This window comes from Dama dama, chromosome 16 (assembly GCF_033118175.1).
Source record: "Dama dama isolate Ldn47 chromosome 16, ASM3311817v1, whole genome shotgun sequence".
Classification (NCBI taxonomy): domain Eukaryota; kingdom Metazoa; phylum Chordata; class Mammalia; order Artiodactyla; family Cervidae; genus Dama; species Dama dama.
This window is the reverse complement of record NC_083696.1, coordinates 17,270,674-17,289,321: the sequence shown is the minus strand read 5'-3', so window position 1 is coordinate 17,289,321 and position 18,648 is coordinate 17,270,674. Positions and strand designations below refer to the sequence as shown.

The 18,648-nt window shown below is 41.4% G+C and overlaps 1 protein-coding gene across 5 annotated transcripts in view; it reads right to left on the bottom strand.

Annotated features, from left to right (window-relative positions):
• Positions 1 to 18,648, bottom strand: part of ABCA1 (ATP binding cassette subfamily A member 1) — a 340,473-nt gene that overhangs the window by 122,635 nt on the left and 199,190 nt on the right. For 2 of the 5 annotated variants that reach the window (XM_061163513.1, XM_061163507.1), the window contains exon 1: positions 9,902 to 10,136. The exons of 1 other annotated variant lie outside the window; for it this stretch is intronic. The gene's annotated coding sequence lies outside the window, so the exon portion shown is untranslated. Of the gene's footprint in view, positions 1 to 52; positions 75 to 6,655; positions 6,819 to 9,901; positions 10,137 to 18,648 lie in introns of those variants that run through there. 2 more of the 5 variants (XM_061163508.1, XM_061163511.1) reach the window with 2 other exon arrangements.

Genomic DNA, 18,648 nt, shown 5'->3' with positions numbered 1-18,648 from the left:
TTCAACCTCAACTGTTTATTCCTTTTACCTTTGCCAAAACAAGTAATCTCACCTGCGGCTCCTTTCCGGTTCTAGCTCATATGTGACCAAACCCAGCAACCTTCTCCAGAACCTCCCCTTTCACCAAGCAGCTCTTGAGACAGTGCCAGCATAGGTCATTTGGCCAAGATGCCTCATGTGTCCGAGATGCAACCCAGTGAGCACCTGCTGACCAGCTAGGTGAGGATGTAGTTGAGGCTCCAGGACAGGCACAGGGTCACAGGGTCAAAGCCCTGCCCTCCCAACTTCAAAACTGAACTCCTTCTCTTGAACTAACAAGCCACTTTGTTGACTGCCTTGCTAAATTACAAGGGAACAAGATCACAAGTTGACCTGAAAAACAAAAAATGAAGGATGTTAGCCTTTAAAAAGAAAAAATACTGGCAACATGAGTTCCATTATTTTAGGTCTGGAAGGATGTTCCCAGTGGAAATTGATCTGAATCATTTCAATGTTATCATGATTCTGAGTACTCCTTCTTGAAAGTGCTACTGTCATTAAGATCTTCACAAATCACACATGTTATGTGCCAGATAACAAAATGCTCAAGGAAAGATGCAACTAAACTATTGGGTGGAACTCCTGCTAGCCTCTTTTATCAACTGCAATTGACAGTGGCATTTTAAAATGCACACACTCTCATCTCCCAAGCAACTGTATGTTAAGTGTCTATATCACTTGAGCACGGAGTCCCCAGTGGAGTTCCACCTGAGGACAGTGTGCCTTGCTGGTCTTTGCAGCTTCCAGAGGCACATCCACTCCTCTCAATGGAGGCCTTTGGAACCTAGTGTCAGACAGCTAAGGAGAAAGCCATACTGAGATCATGTGAAATGGGACTTGAGTTGGAAATGGGAAAATGGTACTAATTCCACTAAATTTGCAAGTCCTGTAACAGGACTGACAACTGAAGAAACACTACTTGACCAAAGGTTTTCCTTATCTTGAACTCGAGGTACTTCCTATAATTAACACAATCATTAAAGTTAAAAGAAAACTAAAAAACTGCCTGTAATCACAATTAACCCTAAACAGCCAAAATTAGCACAAGGTTTTTCTACTTTTGCATGAAGAAAATGGTCCCAGGGAAAGACTCAACCTTTGGGACTTTTGTGGGCCTTTCCTTGATTTGAACTTACAGCCAAAGAGCAGTGTTTATTTTGAGAGGAAAAAGAAAACCCAGTTGAAAAACCCATTAAGATTCAAATTGGACCAACAGACAGAATATATGAGGCCAGTTCAATATTAAAGATTCAGTGTCCACTGTAAGCTGAAAGGACAGACCTATAGACTGGATTCCTTTTTTTTTTCCTTCTAAAGGGACACTGTAAATACCACCCTAAATTCTGGTACAGTAGCAAGAAGCTCGGATTAAAGAAGCAAAAGTTTAAGATTTTAAATTCCAGTTACTGACTGCTAGGGAATGAATTTAGGCAAACTATTCTACCACTCTGAGCCACAGAATATAAGGAGACTGGAGCAGAAGATCTTCTGGGGACTTCCTTAATAGTCCAGTGGTTAAGACTTCGCCTTCCAATGCAGGGGGTGCAGGTTTGATTCCTGGTTGGGAAGCTAAGATCCCACATGCCTGGCCACCAGAAAACCAAAACCAAATTGTAACAAATTCAATAAAGACTAAAATTTTAAAAAGATCTTCTGAGTCTAAGAAAACTGCCTGCAGCTTAAGTTTCAGACTCAAGTTTGAACCCCAAGCTCTGCCATTATTGAAGTACGTGAACCAGGAACAAAATATTTAACTAGTCTTTGTATCAGGTGTACCATCAGAAAAATGGGGCAGCCTCAATATTTCCCTGATTGCAGGAAAGTTTGTGAGATGAATTTAGGCAATATTTAAATTACACTTAGAAGATTTTAGGGGATGGACAGGCACAGTATTAAACACTCAATCACACAAGGAGAAAATGCTCTCTTTGGCACTTTAGATTTGTAAAAACTGTATTACCTTAAGGAGAAAGTTTCTGTTAGATCTTCTCTTCAATGCTTCTATAACACGTGCTTAATTTCCCGTTTTTAACAAAGTAAGAACCAGTTTCAGAGTCAGTGCCTTTAGAAAGCAGGCTTATTTTATAGACAATTTTAAAAATAATTCATTTTCATTCTAATTATTTTAAAAATTACCTTTTATTTCAGACAACTGACATCAGTTTTCAATTTAGAGAACCAATATAAGGTTAACTTTTTAAAAATATATGTATTGATAACTATAAAAGTGTGAGTCCCTTGAAAGAATCTGAGGGGTTTACATGCTGCCTACCTCCAGGTTCTAGTGAGGAGTAAATGAGGCAATGGAGGGGAAGGCCCAGCCTACACTATGCTCATCTACCTGCAGTCAAGGGGCAAAATTTTTCTCAGTGATGAATCAGAGGAGAAGGTATAGTATAAGCAAAATCCATCAACCACGAAGGAACGATATAAGAATTCCAGAACAATGAGCTCAGAAAAAGCACGAAGGGGTTCTTAAAGTAGAAACCAGAGAAAAGAAGAAACCCCATAGAGGGAGTCAGTTAACAACTACTGAGCCAGACTATGTCTCATCACCAGTGAAAAAACATGGTGCAGTGGATGCCTCGTACAGTCCAGGACAAAGCTATCAAAATGGTCAGAGTCTTCTTTGGAAGAGCCTTGAATGCCAAAATCATTATGGTGTCAGATCGTTAACGTCTTTTGACATTTGTTTAGCACCGAGTACTCTACCTGGTGGTCGAAAAATATTTGCTAAAGGAATGAATTTCAGTTTAATGGTATTTTTTTGTATACTGAAGTGAAGTGAAGTGAAGTGAAGTTGCTCAGTCGTGTCTGACTCTTTGCGATCCCATGGACTGTAGCCCACCAGGCTCCTCTGTCCATGGGATTCTCCAGGCAAAAATACTGGAATGGGTTGCCATTTCCTTTTCCAGGGGATCTTCCCGAACCAGGGATCGAACCCAGGTCTCCTGCATTGCAGGCAGACGCTTTAACCTCTGAGCCACCAGGGAAGCCCCCATAGACAAATAGATACACACACACATTTTAAAAATACGGTATCTTCCTCTTCCCTCCTTCCAATACCAGAAATCACACCTCACTCCAGCAAAAGTAAACTGCCACTTCCATCCCAAAGCCTTGCATCGGGGAGTGGAGAAGAGTCTACAGATCAGTCTAAAAGCCATTATTCTGGACCTTTACATCCTCTCTGCCTTTCCAAGGAAAGCTGCTGCTTCCATTAGTGTTACCTTTATGTCAAACTTGGATCATCTAAATACCAGATCCAATCAAATTCAAGCTGCCATACCCTTGAGGACTTGCTTCTTCCAGAAAACAAGCTTGGTTTGACTCTTGACAAAATCTATTCCCAACCTGGCATCCTACAGAAATTTTGCAAAGCAAGAGTAAACGGGGCTATGAAACCCAAACAACTTCTTAGCAGTTCCTTCCCTCTTCCCATGTCTGTTTCAATCATGAAACCTCTTGCTCCTTTTTTTCCCTTCTGCTTCCTTCCAGTCCTAATTTTTTATGATCTTTGAAACAATTAACTCAAAGCAATGCTTTAGAAAACTTTCTCTCTTGCCCATCTGCCCCCGGTGAGAGTCTTCTGAGATATTTAGAAATATCCTTATAAGGTTAGTCTATTTCTCATCCTTTCTTGGAGGATGAACATATCTCAAAAGTCAGTTAGCTTTCTATTATATATTGGCTTAATAGGATTGCACTATAAGAAACAAAATCTATACTCAAAATGGAGATGCCCAGAATAGAGAGTCCAAATGAATATCTTCTTTCAGAGAGAATCTCCAGATGGTGAGTCGGAAATGAGACAAATGTCTCATCATGTCTCATTCCATCATGTTTGCTCCACTGAAACTTACTGAGATCACCAACCACTTTTTTCCTTTGCATTTAAGATAAAATTCTTCTTTGGGTTCTATGAATCAAGTCTTCATCCACCTAATGTGGATAAAGAGATCTAATTCCAACCCCATCTCACTTCTTCTTCCTCTCCTCCCACTATCTTCTTTTCTTCCGTCATCACGTTCATCAAAACACTCCTATGTATTCCATGGGTATTTCCACTCTACCTCTCAAAACCCACACAATCTGTTACACTAATACTGTCCCTCAGGACATTTCTCTGGGCAGCTCCTATCAAAGAATCACACTTTTCCCTAAATACACATCTAGAGAATATAAAAGTTTGAATGGCTCTTTAAAAGTCATGTACTCAGCCTCTTTCATTTCATCAAGAAACTAAATCTTAGGAAAGTAAAATGACTTGCCCAGGGTCACATGACTGCTTAGTGGGTTTCTGGAATTACATGTAGAATATAATTACATCAAATTATATGTAATTATATGTAAAATTTGGAGTGTACATGCCTGTGTATGTTTTTTTCTGAAAAGAGAATCCATAGCTTTCAGCATATTCTCCATGTAGTCCAGAATACTGTCCCAATAAATAATAACCACTGATTGGTTTTATATATACAAAATCCTTCCCAAAAAAGTGTCTGGTACTAAACACCAGTTATCATAAAACATTTTGACTTTAAGAGTAGCCAAATAGAATGTTTTGACTTCCAAATGCTTCTTGGAAGTTGGATTTAGCGTAGAAAATGTTGCAATTCTAAACAAATACACATAAACACATACAGACACACACACATAAAGAATGAATAAAAGAAAAGATCCTATACATAAAAGGTTATTTTGATTTTTTAAGTAATTAAATTCTAAATTACTTAGTGAATTATCTCATTCTTATTTTTTAAATAATAAATTAATGTGCAAATAAAAGTAGTTTAATGTGAAATGTAACAGACTAGATCACTTTCTCAAAGCACAGCTGCCTCAAAAAAGAGAAATGAAACTGAGTGGAATCAGAATTGTTTGTTCTACAAAAAGTAAGCTGGTCTAAGTACATACTAATATTTCTCAACCTATCATAAACCTAACCTTAACTAGTTATTTCTCATATAATTCTACTTCTAATGCTTTTCTGTGATTATCACATCATTTTAATTCATCTTCCAGAATATAGAAAACCAACATTAGTTTCCCATTCTCTTTGACTTATTCAAGATAGCATTTACTGAATCCCCTTCCATATCAAGGAGAGTAAATTAAGGACTGGAACCTTAATCCTAGAGAATTAGGATTCTCTAGGATTCTAGGACCTTAATCCTAGAAGAATCCTAGACCTCCTCCTAGAGAAGCATATACTCAAGAACAAGACAAATAAATGTTAAGTATAACCAAAAAAAAACCTCATGCTATTAAACCCATGACATTAATAGTGCTGTGATCCAATCCTATGGAAGCAAAAAAGAAAGGGATAATTAATTTTAACTCAGTGTTGGCAGGAAGGTGTGAATCCAGGAGAGCTTATGAGAAAGATGGCATTTAAATCAGGTCTTAAGAGTAAATTTTCAAAATGGAAAAAGACAGGATTTCAAGTTTTCTTTTGTTTTAGGAACCAAGTCTGATGCTCCTTGGAGTAAATGCTCTTTGCTTTAAAACAGCTTATTGTCTCAACAGAATGCAGAATAACCAAAGGCTCTTTGAAATGTAAAATTGAAAACAATTTTACATACAAGATTTTCTTACTCTGGCTTCAGATATTTCTAAAATGTGCCTCTCTAACAACATCTATGCAAGTTACCTATCCAGGGAACTATTTTCAGTCGTAAATACCCAAATGAAAAGTGAGACGCATTCTTTGCCTTTAGTGAGTATTTCATTTGTCAAAATTCAATATTTTAACAAAGCCCTTACCGTGTAATTGGTAAATTCGTGGAAACCAGACTGCCTGGGATGCAACCTCAGCGTCACTCCTTACTTACAAACTCCATGGTCAGGCTACTTACCCTGTCTACACCTCAGTTTCCCTGTCTGTAAAATGAAAATGATAACAGAACCCACCTCATGTGGTTCTCGACAGAGTGAACTAAGTTATTACATGTAAAATGCTTGAAACACCCAGCATAAGGTAAATCAATAATAAGCATAACTTTTTACCAAGAAAAATCTTTTCTAAGAGTTTACGTCTAAGGTGCTACACCAATCTAATAAGAAAAAGTTTCCCATTCTGTCTCACCTTTATTTAAGCTGACTTTGAAAATGGATTTGCTCAGAGAAAGATGCCGTAAGAAAAAAGCTAAAGTTGATTCCTAGACAGTAACGTCAGTAACAGAAAAACAGGTTATTTCAGAAGGTCTCTGATATATTGAGGGATAAAACAAACAGAAATCATATTGTACAATAAGCAATTTTAAAAATTCACCAAAGATTTGACAGCTAAGCTAATAGTTCCCTTCCCTTTTTCTTTTGTTCCTTATCCTTTTACAACCAAACCCTCTATCCATTTTTTATGTATTACACAGGGAAAGATTTGGAGATCATTATAGACTTAGAAATATTTGACTGAAACAACAGCAAATTTTTTATTTTAAACCAAGAGCTAGAGTTGAGCAAATTTTACTGTCTGTTCTTCCCATGGTGTTGCAATCCCTATGCAATCAATGTCCCAACACGCTGAAGAGAATCTGGCTGGCCCATTCACAGCAACAAGGGAAATAAGACATAGGCTGTAGATTCCGTTAAGTACTAGAGGAGATATATGTACCAGAACTCAGCGAGCATCCTCGCAAAGTCCTCTGCCACAGCAACTGAAACTGCACCACCTCACTGCTTAGAGTGGAGTCAAAGAAATCTGGGGCTCGCTGGATAGGTTCAAAACTTAGCTCTGCCAGTTGCAAGGTGTGTGGCCAGAAACTCTGTTTCTTAGTCTGCAAAATAGGGATAACAGGTGGATTTGTGGTTAAAATTAAAATAGCATTTGAAAAGCATTTGAAATAGTATTTGGCACCTGGTGTTATCTATTAAATAAATATGGCAGTAACTTCCACACTTATGATTATTTCCACATGCAGATATGAAGAAGGTTTCAGTTTTAGTGTAAGCCCTCCCCCAGAATAGTTAAATTAAAGCAAATTTTCAGCAAGATCTTTAAAATTGATATGGAGGTAATTGACCATAAAGAGTATTAAATTTCCATTATTTCTTTACTGTCTAGATAGTAAATAAAAATGTATTTGGAATTTAGAGTATTTTAGAAATGCAAAAACAATATATCTATTGGAATTTTCTAGACTGTCAGAGGTTCAGGAATTAAGGAGGAAGTTATTAAGGAATCTAAGACAATGTCCATTTAATGTTTTAGGAGCTGAAAATAAAAACAGCAAAGATATTAACAATTTACAATCATGCTGAATATAGCATAAACAACTTAGCTTATGGGAAGGTAGAGCCCCTAAAAAAATTTTTAACAAAAAATATTACAACTTCTCTCCATATAAGATAAATACTACAGAAGATAAAAAACTGTGTCACTGAGTTTCATTTGGTTTCATTCATTTTTAATAATGTAAGCATTAAGACTTTTTAATGTAAGCATTAAGAGCAGAGGTTGGAAACAATCAAACCCTAATCACCCTTTTCCAATCTAAGCTAGTCTCACATGAACTGTAAATATGTCCTAAGTCAAAAGGTGTCCAGGGTTCATTACAGGCTTCTATTTAGATGTAAATTGAGAGCTGAGATTTTAAATGCTCATCTGAAGGGGAGACACATATCACAAGTGTCCATTTCACAATGAGGTACATCATTCTGGAACACCAGGCTGGTCCCTGCAAGGGGGCTCAAGAATTACTCTGACTGCAGTAGCAATTCTTACCCCTTGAACTGTGATCATCAAAGGCTGGTCACTCTGATTCTACTGCTTTTTCTCAAGCAAATACCACTGTGCTCTGTGTATCTAATGTTTCCCCAAAACTCTATCATGAATTAACTTAATGCAAAAAGCATTAAAGCTCCTATAAAAGGAGCATTTAGGAACGGACACATGTATGTGTGACTAGGTTCCTTTGTTGTCACCTGAAACTATCAAATATTGTTAATCAGTTATACTTTAATATAAAATTAAAAGTTAAAAAAAAAAAGGAGTACTTGGGGAACAGGCTGACAAAGAAAACTTTGTACTTGAAAATTATTTACCATCAGAAGAGGTTCTACTACAGAACTTTCTCCCTTTGCTCTCACACTCCCTTTGATTTAGGATAAGTGTCTCAAGAGAATGACATGAACAACAGAAAGCCTCCATTAATTTCCTAGTAAGTATGAGGAAAATGGGCTGAAATAAAAGGGGAGATAAGAAACTAAGTACTTCTTTAGTTGAGTTTTAAATTTTGTCTGAAAAGATCGAAACTTAGGTTTGGGTCCCAAACTATTGTCTAAAGAACCATTAAAACTCTGCTTTTGAACTTGCAAACTTTTGTGAGGTGTTCTTTGATGGGAGGTGGGAATCGGTCCTTAGAAAGTGACTAGCTGATTTTTATCACCAAGGAATTTTTTTAAATATCAAATTTATCGTCTATTATATGAATGCATATACCACGCACTCACTTCCGTCCTGGTTTTAAAAGCTGATGGTATCGCTTTTGCAAAAGACAAGGGCCAATTATTTCCAATGCCACATTTCTTTTTCTCCCTTTTTCCTTCTCTCTCTCTCTCTGTTTTCTTTTATCTTGTTTATTCCCTTCTTTTTGATGAGTGCTGAAAAACAAGCACCTACACACAACTCTAGCACTGGCCCATGCCCCAAGAACCTTCCATTTAGCAGCTCTCTGGGAGCTGGGAACCATTCTAAAACACAAGCAGAAGCACTTTCGCCTGATCCCCCAGGTTTCCTCCCAGTCTACAACCACCCGTCTTCACCGGATCTCGGTCGGAACCGCGGCGGGCGACAAAGCCTCTTACAGCCTGGCCTCACTCCGGCCAAGGAGCCGATTCCCAGGCCACCCGGCCAGGAGGCGCTGTGGATCAGTGCCCCCCGTGGCCACCGGCAGCCGGCGCCCAACCCTCCCTCCCCCCACCGCGAAGCGCAGCCCGCCCGCGGAGCCGCGAGCTCTGCACCGCCCGTCGGGGTTACTCTCGGTCATTCTGCTGCACCGTCTCACCCCAGCTTCCCCATCCGTGCCCTGCCTGAAGCTGCTCCAAGAGACACGCAGCAAAGGGCAGGAAGATGGGGGGGAGCAGGGGGAATGGTCACCTCAGCTCCAGGTTCCCGCAACCGCTCCCCCCACCCCGCCAACGTTTGTTAAAGAAACAAAACTCTCGTCCCTCCGCCCCGCCCGTCTCCCCTACCCCCATCCCCAGCCTCCCACAGTGTCAGAGACTGCAGCTCCTGGAAGCGTAAGGAGACTATGGAACAGGAACCCCCTGATCAAACAAAGCCCCCGAGGCCTCAAAAGAGCACTATCGCTAAGGGCTCCCACTCGCGTTCGTGGTGAGCCATAAAGCGCTGCTCCAGTCCGGGGGCGCAGGGGACCTATCCCCAGATCAGAGCCCAACCCAGACTAGCTCCTTAGGAACGGAGGGGATTCTGACGGCTGGCATTTTTCCCGGTGGGCGCCGGCCGACCCGCAGCCAGAGAGGGTTCCAACCGGCTCAGGCGCTTCCAAACAAAGGGAATAGCTCAGTGCCAGACCTGCCACTCTCCTTACTCCAGCGGCAGCGCCTCCAGCACCACCAGGAGCCCCCGATTCCACTGCGCCCCAGCTACTGCGCTCGGGTCTCCGCGCGCCCAGAGATGCTCCCCGAGCTCCACCGCGGGCGAATCCTGAGCGCAGAGATGTCGCGTCTTTGGGTCGCCAGAGCTCCTCCTAGGACATCCTCTCCACATTTACGAGCCCCTGTTTGCTCTGCAGTAGGTGGGAATGTGGGGGTTCGGACTAAAGTCCCCGAAACCCAGAGCTTCCCAAAGTCCCCTCGGCCCGAAACGAAACAATAACGTCCAAGTCGCTGGTCTTACCTGTTTTCCACTTTCGTGTTTGTGGCTCTTTCCCCAACCCCTTGAAAAACCCTTCGGGAAAGAAGGGGGATAAAGGGAGCAAAGCGCCCCGAGAAATTGGCTGTGGCGGCGCTGGTTGCACGGCGCCCCCTCTTCTGCCCACCTGCGCCCGGGGAGAGAGAGAGGTGTCGGCGCGTCTCTGCCGGCCCCGGCAGCACTCACTCTGCCTCGGAATTACCGGGGTTTTGCCGCGACTAGTTCCTTTTATAGATTCGGCGGCGCTGAGCGCTGGGGTTACTATCGGTCAAAGCCTGTTCTCTCCCTCCTTCCCCGCCCCCTTCCCGGCCTCTGTTTATGTAGTTCAGTCACTCAGCAGAAAGCACGTGGAGCCGCGTCCCGCCCCTTAAACGGGCGACGTCCAGCAGCGCGCGGGGCTGGGGGCGGAGGGCGCCAGTGGGATGCAGCCGGCCTACCCTCGGCGTAGGTGCGCGCCACGCGCCCCAGACCCGCCCGCCAGCGCAGGAATAGGGGCGAACGCCGGTCTTGGGACTGAGCCCGCCAGAGACTCTTACCCAGGTTCAGGGCAACCAACAGCAAGAGTAAAAATCGCTTTCGCTAAACTAGTTCTTTCAGCAACTTTTGTTTCCTTTGTTAATTTACTGGAGGGACTTGGGGGGGGGCGGAGAGAGGAGAGGGAAGGGGAAGAGAAAGCAAGGCTAAAACCTAGGGATGCCAACCCTTTAGTCTTTTTTTTTTTTTTTCCTTTAAATGCCCAGAGTGGGGAGAAGATGGACAGTCCTCTGGACAATTGGCTGGTTTTGTTGTCCACCACAAACCCTGACTTTGGAATTCAAGGACCTTTGGGGTTCCCAATTTTGGGCCTCCCAAGTCCCAGGAGGACCCCTGAAAACTGTCTTGCTCCCTCCCTTGGCAAACTGGGAGGAGGGGGGAGGCCACAGAAAACCCGAGCAATGTGGACCAATCTCCTTTTTATTTTCACCATGTTAGTCAGCAGTGATAGATAAATACACGTGGGCTTGTATTTAGGTTTCTACAGGTTGGCAAAGTACTGCTAGAGAATCGCAGTCTTGTAAAATTACATAACCATTCCAATTCTTCAGCTTCTTTGTCTGGCTTTGGCTTTAACAGTCAAGAGCAAGAGGGACCATAACATTTGAGGAACAGAAGCAAGTGCACAAATGGAGGCCCACATACTTTTAAGTCTCAATATTTAACTCAAAAATAAAGCTAACAAACTGTAAAATAAGTTCCTCCTACTTGACAGAGATACCTTTGGAGCAACTGGGAAGGGTAGATTCACAACCAGACTCCTTAGGCTTTGACTTGAGGTTTGACAAGAAAGTGGGAGAGCAGGAGAGCAGGAGAGCAGGCTCCCAGACAATTTTGCTTCCCATCCCCAGCTCCATCATATTCCAGAAGAATCTGCAGGTGTGCATCTGGGCCCCCAGCTGCACAAGCCCCTCCAGACCATGATTTGAACCCAAGTCCACATGTCAGTGGTTCTGTCAACACCAAGGACGGATCCAGTGAGGAGGCCCATGCAGGCCCTGGAAGAGCACTTAAGGGCCTTAGGACAATTCTGGGGTCTCAGCTACTCATAACTTGGTGACCTGGCCCCTGGGTCCTGTAGACCATTCATCCTTAGGAAGGGATGAGGTTTGAGGTGGGCCAGAGTCAAACCCTCTGAAGTCCAGGGCCCACAAGAGGAGACCCTGGTCCCCAGGTTCCAGGGTCAAATCTGACAACCACATGATCCACTAACTTTCTGCCTCCATTTCTTTATCCATAAAAGAGACTATATATATGCTCTCCCTGCCTCACTGGGGTTTTCTGAAAGTAAATTTTGTTCATTTGAGCTCCTGGGAAGAATGGCTCTATAAAACTAAGAGCCTGTTGATAGCTGCCTATTAATGTCATTTTCTGGTACCAACCATGGCCTATAAAGAATTTCCCATACCAAAATTTTAAAATTCCAAGCATAGGGAAGAAGAGTTCAAAGTAATCTCTCTGACCTCTAGATATAAAGGAAAGCTCCTGGAGGAGGTGTTACCACTCCAAGTGTGATCTGTGGAAGCGATTCTGTCTCTCTGACTCTCCATCCCCTGCCCCACCCCACCCCACCACCCACCTATCACCAGAATCATTAAAACCCCACCACCAGAATCATTCTTTCTGAAACTGAAGGCTATAGTTTCCAAGAGCACCCTACTAAAGTAACCCCTCAGATTGTTCTCCTAGGGAATGAGTGACAGTAAGTCCTGTGCAAATGAGACAAGGATAGGCTGTTGGAGAAAGGAGATGAGACCAAGAAGGAGATGAAAGCACCAGAGAAGACAGCTATTGATTCTAAAACACAGGTCTATGGCCCCAAAGTCAAATGTAATCATTTCTAACTGAGAACAACCTATGGTATCAAGAATCTGCTCATCTCTGCACACACTGTAATGTCTGAAATAAGCTTATCAGTTGTGTTCCTTTCTACCAATAAAAGAGCCTAAATCCCCAAAGAGACTAAGTGATTTGGCCAAGGGCCACAAACACCTAATTCTGCCTTCATCAAGCCCACACTTTGCGAGTATGACAGGTTCATATGAAAAAAATACTTAATTCCAAAAGTTAGAGGTTAAAAGAATGTGTCCCTTGGGAGAGTACAAAAGTGTGAATTTCTCTCCCTCGAATGTCACAGGTCAATTTGTTCCTGAGTATGCTTCAGTGAACATCCCCCCAAGTCCATCAGTTCCTGCTAACACCGACACCAACACTCCAGGTCTCCACCCTAGGTGAACTCTTTCCAAACGAGCAGAATGGCCCTTCTTTGTTACTGTCTCCGGAGAAGCTTGGTCTGTCGGTGCAGCCTGAGTGCCTTGAAGTTCTACTCTGAGATGACCCTGGCATCTTCTAATTACAGAATTCAGGTAGCTGTGGCCTTAGAGATCCTGGTAGAGGTCATGGCGCTACAGATTATCATTCTATTGAGACCTTTTAAATTGGGAATTATCCAAAAGGCTTTGCTTGGAAATTGCTTTGATATATAACACTCATATAACATAAATGTGCTTAGTCACTCAGTCATGTCCAACTCTTTGCAAACCCCATGGCCTGTAACCTGCCAGGCTTCTCTGTCCATGGGGATTCTCCAGGCAAGAATACTGGAGTGGGTTGCCCTGCCCTTCTCCAGAGGATCTTCCCAACCCAGGGATAGAACCCAGGTCTCCCACATTGCAGGAGGATTCTTTACCAGCTGAGCTACTAGGGAAGCCCCCACATAAATGTACATGTACAAATTATTTAAAATATAAATTATTTTCACCACACATGTATTTTTGGTATGCATACCATGCTGTTTGATTCCTGGAAACTCTGGGCAGGGGCGGGAAGAGTATTATAGGAAGTCAATGAAGAATAGAACAGAAAATATTCTAAAAATAATTTCCTTAGCAGAATTTGTTACAATTAATAAGACCTGATAGCTGGGCTTTTTGAGAATTCCTGAAGAATGACAGGTGCCTCAAAATTAACGAAGAAAAAAAGACAATTCTTCTTTTATGTAAAGTGGAATTAAAGGACCTACAGTTCATATTTGAGTCAGTTTAATTCCAATACATGGTTAGAAACAAACTTTCAAGCTAAAGATAGTAAAAAAAAAAGGGGGGGGGGTGGAATCACCATTATTTGTGGAGTAAACCAGGTATTGCATAAGCTTTCAATATTACAAGTTCAACATAATCAGACCAGTGCAATCCCCTTCTTTATTAATGTGACTCTTATTGACACATGCAAGATTCAAAACCATTACTGCTTCTGTTCCTGAGTTTGTTCTGCTTGTCACTGGGATGAACCAGTTAGTCTGGATTATAGAGAAATATATCCCCCTGATTTACTGGTTGATCAATAAGCTATAATTCTTTTTAAAAGCCATCCTTTTAACCTTCCTCCCTTCAAGCTCTCCTGCTTTTAAGAGCCAAACTGCTGAAAAAGTTTCTTCTGTAATCCTTCTCTTTGATTCAGTCTCCAACCCATTTCAGGCAAACTCTGGCCCCCACCACTCTCCAGATCCATTAATGACCTCCTTAAAAAGAGAGAGAGGGGTATATGTGCTTTCATTCTCATCATTATAAAATATTTTCATGTAGAAAAATAGAAAATACCTCAAGCAGAGAAAAACCACTGAATGGGTAACATTGATGACCTCCTTTAAGTCCCTGGGCTACCTGATCTCTGGTATGCAACACTACTGACCACATCTTCCTTCCTGAATCTAGTTCTCTTGAATTTCCTGCATCTGGTTCTCTTTTGACTCTCCTGCCTCTTTAATAACTCTTTCCCTGACTTTCTCTGTCCTTATATAATGTCTCCTGATACTGGTTTTCTCTCTCTCTCTTTTTTTTTAAACACAATCCACTCCCTTGGCTTCAGGTAAACTGGGTATCCCCAGCTCTCACCTCCTTGCTGTGCTCTGGGACGGTGCCCCCCCATACAGCATGGAGCATCCAGCAAGACCAGTGGTGTGCTCATTACAGCTCATAATTGCTGACTGTGTATGTATATCTTTTCCGGACTCTGCAATAAGTAACTTTCACATCTGATACAATCAGGGCTTTCTTTTCTTCCTGTCTTTCTGTCTGTCTCTTTTTTTTTTTTTTTTTTTTGGAAAGCCAGTTTTAACATTTACCAGCACAACACTGAACAAGACATTCTGCAAGTAAACCTCAAACCAATTTTTTAATCTTTCATTTAAATCTCCTTCCTCTATATGTGTCTTGTGTTTTAATTTCATTTAATGATTGATCCACATATTGACTGCGGGAAATTATAGTCATACTTGTTTGACTTTTCCTCTCTCTGTCCCCATCTTTTTCTTCTCATTCTAAAAAGCACCCAAGCCAATTGAATCTCCTAAATATCTCTTTAATCTGCCCTGTCCTCTTCGTCCTCACTTGTCTAAAACCAAGTCCAAGTTCTGGGTAACCTCCAAATTGCTATCCCTGCCTTTAGTTTCTTCTTCTTCCTATTTATCTTTCCTAACATGATGGAGTGATTTTTGCTTGAAGGGAAAAATCTAATCAAATCAACACAAAGCCAAAAAGTATCTAATCAAACTCCCCTCCAAAAAACTTCCTATGATTCTCCATTGCTTACAAAGAAGTAATCCCTCAAATTTCCTTTAGAAAACCTACAAAGACTTTTACAAACATTGCATAGATGGCCTTTGGATCTTCTCCATCTCCCCATTCCTTTTTTCCTTCTGCCCACTCCCCACTCCCACACTGCATCTCATGTAGTTCCCTTACTTGAAAATCTTTCTTCTCATCTCCATCCCTGGCCTCCTGTATAAGATTATTGAAGGAGAATGATGGAATTAAATAACTAACTCTGCTGTACTATTTTTCAAGAAGCAGAACAAAACGGACAGAGAAGAGAGAGAAATAGAATTCATTAGATAAAAAATGTATGGGGTAGAGAGTAGATGAAAGAGAAAGAGATAAATACTATAGATAGATATTTCTTATGTACTCAAATTAATAGGTAACTACCCTCTTGATGAAAGTTAAAGAGGAGAGTTAAAAAGTTGGCTTAAAACTCAACATTCAGAAAACTAAGGTCATGGCATCTGGTCCCATCACTTCATGGCAAATAGATGGGGAAACAGTCACTGACTTTATTTTTTGGGGCTCCAAAATCACTGCAGATGGTGACTGCACCCATGAAATTAAAAGACGCCTACTCCTTGGAAGGAAAGTTATGACCAACCTAGACAGCATATTAAAAAGCAGAGACATTACTTTGTCAACAAAGGTCCGTCTAGTCAAGGCTATGGTTTTTCCACTGGTCATGTATGGATATGAGAGTTGGACTATAAAGAAAGCTGAGTGCTGAAGAATTGATGCTTTTGAACTGTGATGTTGGAGAAGGCTCTTGAGAGTCCCTTGGACTGCAAGGAGATCCAACCAGTCCATCCTAAGGAGATCAGTCCTGGGTGTTCATTGGAAGGACTGATGTTGAAGCTGAAACTCCAATACTTTAGCCACCTGATGAAGAGCTGACTCATTGGAAAAGACCCTGATGCTGGGAAAGATTGAGGGCAGGAGAAGGGGACAACAGAGGATGAGATGGTTGGATGGCATCACTGACTCAAGGGACATGGGTTTGGGTGAACTCGGAGTTGGTGATGGACAGGGAGGCCTGGTGTGCTGTGGTTCATGGAGTCGCAAAGAGTTGGACATGACTGAGCATCTGAACTGAACTGAACTGAACCCTTAATTAATAGTGTAGACAGTACCCCTAAATTTGAAAAGAAAATAATTGGACTCTGGGGATTAAAAGAAATCAAGCATTTTTTATAACAGAAGTGATGTACTTGTATTCTTCTCTTCTCATTCAGGGTGCTTTTCTGACTCTTGTTAAGAATCCATTTTGCTAGCTGTGATTTCTGGGATTAGGGGCCATTATTTTTTAGCCAGGAGCACTTTTTCTCTCTGACATATTAATAAGAGAATAAGTCATTAAAAAACAAAGAAATCCTAGGAAATGTTCCGGATCACCATTCTCTTTTGCCCTGCTGGAGAGGCAAGCCTCTTTTTCCACTTCAGCATTTTGAAGACAGTTCTTTTAGGAGTGCAAGATCTTCCCTTTATTGTCCCCTTGGTGGTCTTGTGTTGGTTTGACTTGTCCTTGCACCAGTGCCTTTCATAGCTTCTGAAGTTGTTTAGACAGAAGGAATGTTTGTGCCTCTTCAAAGACAACACTGTCCAGATGTTGTGCTGTGACCAGGCCATGGAAGCAGACCTTTGTTTCCCTTCTTTGTTGCCATGCTTCCGGTGACTGATGTTGTCCAGTGAAATCTGAGCAATTTCTTAGCCCGGTTACTTGTCCCAGAAACCTCTCCTTACAGAATTATCCACAATATGTAGCTAGTGGGGGATGAGCTCCATTCCCAGATGCCTGGGGCTTCCCACAGAGCCGAGCCTAAAGCTGGTTCCTCTGGATTGACTTCTTTGCCCTGCAGAGCTCAGAAGCAGGAAGTCCCCACATCTGTCTACTTACTGCTGGAGATGGGAGGCCCTCAGCACACTGCTGGGATGAGAAAAGAAAGCTCAGTGGAGGGTCCAGTTCTGACAAATAAGGAAATAAACTCAGAGGTTAAGGAAACAGGAAAGTGCTGCAAAAGTGAAGATCATAAAAACTGAGGGTGGCATGTGAATTGGCCCAACATTCTGACAGGCGATGTAGCAACATGTGTTAAGAACTACTGACCCATTAATTTTACTTGGAGGAATTTATCCTAGGGAAATGTCCAAAAGTCCGGTTAGATACTTATGTTTGTCACTATGTTTTCTCCAGAAGTGAGCATTTAAAAAAAAAAGTTGGTTATTTATTTGACTGCACTGAGTCTTACTTGCAGAACTTGGGATATTCAATCTTTGTTGTGGCATATTGGACCTTTGTATTTGCAGCATGCAGAATCTTAGCTGTGGCATGCCAACTCTTGGTTGCGCATGTGGGATCTAATTCCCTGATCAAAGATTGAATCCTAGCCCCTTGCATTGGGAGTACAGAGTCTTAGCTCCTGGACTACCAGGGAAGATCCCCATGAGTGAGTATTTTTAAAATATTTAATCATCTAATGGGGAAAAGATTCTAAAATAAATTCTGGTAAACTCATATGATAGAATCCTATGTAGCCATTAAAAATAAAAATAATGTTTTCAAACGTAGAGATACAGGAAATGGCTTGTGATAAATGTTAACTGAAAAAAGCAAAGCTAATAGTTATGTGTATATATGATTTATAGTCTGTAAAAATAGTAGTATATTTGTAGTCTTTTTTATTGAATATATGTGCATAGAAAAAAATGGAAAGAATGCCACCTAAAGGTTAACAGCAATTTCCTGTGGATGAGAGGATTAGAAGAAATTTTTTCATACGTGTCTGTATTTTACAAAATTTCTAGGATAAGTGTATGCTATTTTTTACCTAAGGAAAATGGCATTAAAGACAGAGTCTGTAGATTAGCAGTGAGGAGATAGTTTACAACTGCAGAAAGGCAAACCATAAATCACCATATGGAAACAGTAAACTCTAATGTATTTTAGAAGAATGTACACACAGTAATGAAGAACAGAAGAGAATATGGAGAGATGAAATGGTTAAGACAGAACTTTTTGGTGAGTATCTTTATAAATAAGTGAGAGGATTTTAAACCAATCCTAGGAGTACAGTGCTAGGTGAAAACTCCTTATTTGTATAATGTGTCTGTGTGTCCTTGGGAATGTTACTTCACTTCTCTGTGTCTCAGTTTACTTATCTGTCAATGGTAGATAATAATAGTAGAACCTACCTCTTACGGTTTCTATGGGTATTAGGTGAGTTAGTACATGTGAAGCACTTGTACTGTGCCTGGCACAGTACATGGTAAGTACATGTCATGTAAGTACATGTCATGGTAAGTACATGGTACATGGTAAGAGCTCAAAAAAGGACAACTATTATTGGGAATTCCCTGGCAGTCCAGTGGTTAGGACTCCCTGCTTCCACTGCAGGTGGCACCAGGTTTGATCCCTGGTCAGAACTAAGATCCCACATGCTCCAAGGCAAAAGTAAACTAATAAAAGACAGCTGTTGTTATTATTAACACTATTTATTATGCTACACTATTATTATTTCAAATAACAATATAACTTTCTGCAATGTCCAATAATAACTTAATAAATATGACTTCTTTCCAAAATCCCAATCTGTGGATTTT